Genomic DNA, 4,570 nt, shown 5'->3' on the forward strand with positions numbered 1-4,570 from the left:
AGTAGGAATGGAATTAAATAACTAATAAATTATGTAATTGAAGCTTGATGAGTCTATTTTCATATGAAAGAAATGAAACGACCAAATGAGCTGTATGTTAGGAGATAATTAAACTCTTGTGAAACAGGGCCAGAGCGATTTCTGGATCCCTTGTCCTAACTTTAGAAATTCACCATAAATTAATCAGAGACAATTAGAAGTCATGCCTTATATTTATAGATTCCCTTTTGAGTCTAGTTTCATTAGAAACAAACGGAATAAGTATTGAAGCTCTTTAAAGGGAATTATCTAAGTCGTAATGCTTGAAGGTCAGAGTAGTCGAACCCTGAAACAGGGGTGACTTTAACTAATAAACTGTTCCAATTGGCCAACCAAAAATTCTAGAAATAAATCATAAATGGATATACGGTCTAGATTCAGGGAAAATTTACAGAATTGTTTTCAAGTTTTGGAACTCAAGATATGATTTTAAAGTGACAGTGATGCAGCTAGCCAGCTTGTCTGGAAGTTTTAGAAATACATTGTTTGAGCTGTATAATTGACGAACTAAGCCGTTAACATCTAGTGTTCGACCCCAGTAACGGCCAAGAGTCCGGGGCGTTACATTTCATTGGTATCAGAGCTATGGTTTAGTCGGTTCTAGGACTACCATAGCGCGTATGAGTCTAGCTATACATGCCTTAATGTTAATGTTTAAATGTGTGATGACTTTGACGGTTAAAATTTTTGTTTTGATTAGTAAATGGATCCCGGTGTAGAGAGAACCTTAGTGGATGACGTTGAAAGTGTAGCGGCTGCTCCTGCACAAGGGACGCCACCTGTTGAACCTCAGTCATCTGCAAATAATCAAAATGAGGGGGCTAAACAAGCCTTCTTTACCATGATGAATGAGTGGGTCGCGCAATATGCTCGAACCAATCCGGCTGTCCAACAATTCCCGAATTTGAATAATCCACCCCAAGAGCCCGTAATGCCATCAGTTACTGATCCTGTGAGGCTGAGTAAGCCACCTGTAGACTTGATTAGGAAGCGCGGGGCCGAGGAGTTCAGGGCCATAGTTACTGATGATGCCAAAAGGGCCGAGTTCTGGCTTGATAACACCATTCGGGTGTTTAATGAACTGTCATGCACGCCCGATGAATGTCTAAAGTGTGCTATATCCTTGTTGCGGGACTCAGCCTACTATTGGTGGAGGACCCTGATTTCCATAGTCCCAAACGAACGAGTTACTTGGGACTTCTTTCAAACGGAATTTTGAAAGAAATATATTAGTCAACGGTTCATTGATCAAAAGCGTAAGGAATTCTTGGAACTCAAGCAAGGCCGTATGACAGTATCTGAATACGAACATGAATTCGTAAGACTCAGTAGGTATGCCCGGAGTGTGTAGCTGATGAAGTTGCTATGTGCAAAAGATTCGAAGAAGGATTGAATGAAGATTTAAAGCTACTAGTGGGTATTTTGGAGATAAAAGAATTCGTAACACTAGTTGAACGAGCCTGCAAGGCGGAAGAACTTGGAAAGGAGAAGAAGAAGGCTGAATTTGAAGCTAGAGACTATCGTAAACGATCGACGGGTAAAGCTCCATTCTCGGCTATAAAGAAGTTCAGGAGGACACTAATAAATCGAGGACGTCTACGAGAATTTCCATCAGAGCCCGACCATGATGACTCCCGAGCTACTTCGGTAGCTAGTGTGGGCAATAATCGTCAAGAGAAAGCTAAATGCCCCCAATGTGGAAGACGACACCTAGGTGAATGTTGGGGTAAGTCTACTAACAGGGCCTGTTACAGATGCGGTTCGAAGGACCACTTCATTAGAGATTGCACGGAGCTTGATGAGAAGAATAAGATGCAAGGTGCAAGACTAGTGGAATGACAGCTAGAGGTAGACCACCGAGAATTTCAGGAGGTAGGGGTGGTAGTTAGAGAGGGGCCTCTGATACGACTGTTCGAACGAGACTCGTACTCCTGCTAGAGGATATGCCATTCGCGTACGAGAGGAGGCATCCTCCCTGATGTTATCACTGGTACTTTCACTCTCTTTGATACTAGTGTGATTGCATTGATTGACCCTGGCTCTACTCATTCATACGTATGTGAAACCTTAGCATCCAATAAGACTCTACTGTCGAGTCTACTGAGTTCGTAATTCGATGTCAACCCTTTGGTCAATACGTACTTGTTGATAAAGTGTGTAAGAGATGCCCTCTAATAATCCGAGAATCCTATTTTCCGGCCGATTTGATGCTTTCACCGTTGACGAATTGATGTTATTCTGGGCATGGATTGGTTGACCGTACATGATGCAGTGGTGAACTGTAAAAGGAAAACCATTGATTTGAGGAGTACAAATAATGAAGTAGTCCAAGTTGAGTCTACTGATTTAAAGGGGGTGCCAGCGATAATATCTTCAATGACTTCTCAGAGATATGTGAAAAAGGGGTGTGAAACATACCTTGCGTATGTATTTGATAGCAAAGAGACGGAAAGGAAACTTAAATCTGTACCAGTGGTTTGTGAGTATTCAGATGTTTTTCCTGAGGAGTTACCGGGGTTGCCACCGGTTCGAGAGGTGGAATTCGGCATCGAAATTGTACCTGTACCACGCCAATCTCAATAGCCCCGTATCGTATGGCATTAACGGAATTAAAGGAATTGAAAGTTCAATTGCAAGAATTGACGGATAGAGGTTTCGCTCGACGAGTTTTCACCATGGGGCGCACTAGTACTGTTTGTGAAAAAGAAGGATGGAACCATGAGATTGTGCATCGATTATCGTTAGTTGAATAAAGTGACAATAAGAATAAATATCCGTTGCCACGTATTGATGATTTGTTTGATCAATTGAAGGGAGCCTCAGTGTTTTCAAAGATAGATTTGAGATCTGGTTATTATCAGTTGAGGTTCGAGACTCGGACATACCCAAAACTGCTTTTAGAACGAGGTACGGTCACTACGAATTCTTAGTGATGCCGTTTGGGCTCACTAATGCCCCTGCGGTATTTATGGATTTAATGAATCGAGTATTCAGGCCATACTTGGATCGGTTTGTGGTTGTGTTTACTGATGATATTTTAGTTTGTTCACAAGGTGAAGCTGAACATTCCGAGCATTTGAGATTAGTATTACAGATTTTACGAGACAAGCAGTTATACGCAAAATTCAGTAAATGCGAATTTTGGTTGAGAGAGGTTAGCTTTTTGGGGCACGTGGTGTCCGCATCGGGTGTCAGAGTGGATCCAAACAAAATTTCAGCCATACTCGATTGGAAACCTCCACGGAATATTACTGAAGTTAGGAGCTTTTTGGGGCTTGCCGGATACTACCGACGGTTTGTAAGGGGTTTTTCGATGATAGCTGCACCATTGACAAAACTACTTCAAAAGAATGTTGAGTTCGAGTGGTCAGAACACTGTCAGGAAAGTTTCAATCGACTAAAAACCTGTTTAACGAGGCCCTAGTGCTAGTACAACCGGAGTCCGGCAAAGAGTTTTTCATTTACAGTGACGCATCCTTGCTTGGGCTAGGTTGTGTGTTGATGCAAGAAGGTCGAGTTGTGGCTAACGCGTCGAGACAATTAAAGCTGCATGAGAGAAACTATCCAACTCATGACCTTGAATTAGCAGCCATAGTGTTCGCCTTGAAAATATGGCGACATTACTTGTTTGGAGAGAGGTGTCATATTTATTCGGACCACAAGAGTCTTAAATATTTGATGACTCAAAGAGATCTAAATCTGCGACAAAGACGTTGGCTTGAGTTGTTGAAAGACTATGAACTTGTCATTGATTATCACCCGGGGAAGGCTAACGTGGTGGCCGATGCTTTGAGTCGTAAAGCACTGTTTGCTTTGAGAGCGATGGATGCTCACCTATCCGTTTCGCCCGATGAGGTGCTAGTAGTTGAATTAGAGGCCAAACCATTATTGATTCATCAAATACTTGAATCCCAGAAAGTCGGCGCTGAATTGGTCGCTAAACGAGCTGAATGTGCCTCGAATGAGGAATCGGAGTTTTCGGATTGACAACAATGATTGCTTGACGTTCAAGGGTCGGTTATGTGTTCCAAGAAATTCGGAACTTATTTCGATGATTTTGAATGAGGCTCATAGTGGCCGAATGTCTATCCACCCGGGTAGTACTAAAATGTACAACGATCTAAAACGTCAATTTTGGTGGCCGGGTATGAAACGAGACATTTCTGAATTTGTTTCAAGGTGTTTGATATGTCAACAAGTAAAAGCGGAACATCAAGTGCCATCTGGATTACTTCAGCCAATCATGATACCTGAATGGAAATGGGATCGAATGACAATGGACTTTGTATCTGGGTTACCTTTGACTCAGAGTAAGAAAGACTCAGTCGGGTTATTGTTGATAGATTGACCAAGTCTGCTCATTTTATCCCTGTCCGTACAGATTTTTCGCTCGATAAATTGGCAGAATTATACATCTCCCAAATTGTTCGATTGCATGGGGTACCTATTTCTATCGTGTCGGATAGAGACCCAAGATTTACATTGCGATTTTGGAAAAAGTTACAAGAAGCATTGGGTACTAAGATGCATT

The sequence above is a fragment of the Gossypium hirsutum genome, chromosome A03 (assembly GCF_007990345.1).
Source record: "Gossypium hirsutum isolate 1008001.06 chromosome A03, Gossypium_hirsutum_v2.1, whole genome shotgun sequence".
In the NCBI taxonomy this organism is placed as follows: Eukaryota; Viridiplantae; Streptophyta; class Magnoliopsida; order Malvales; family Malvaceae; genus Gossypium; species Gossypium hirsutum.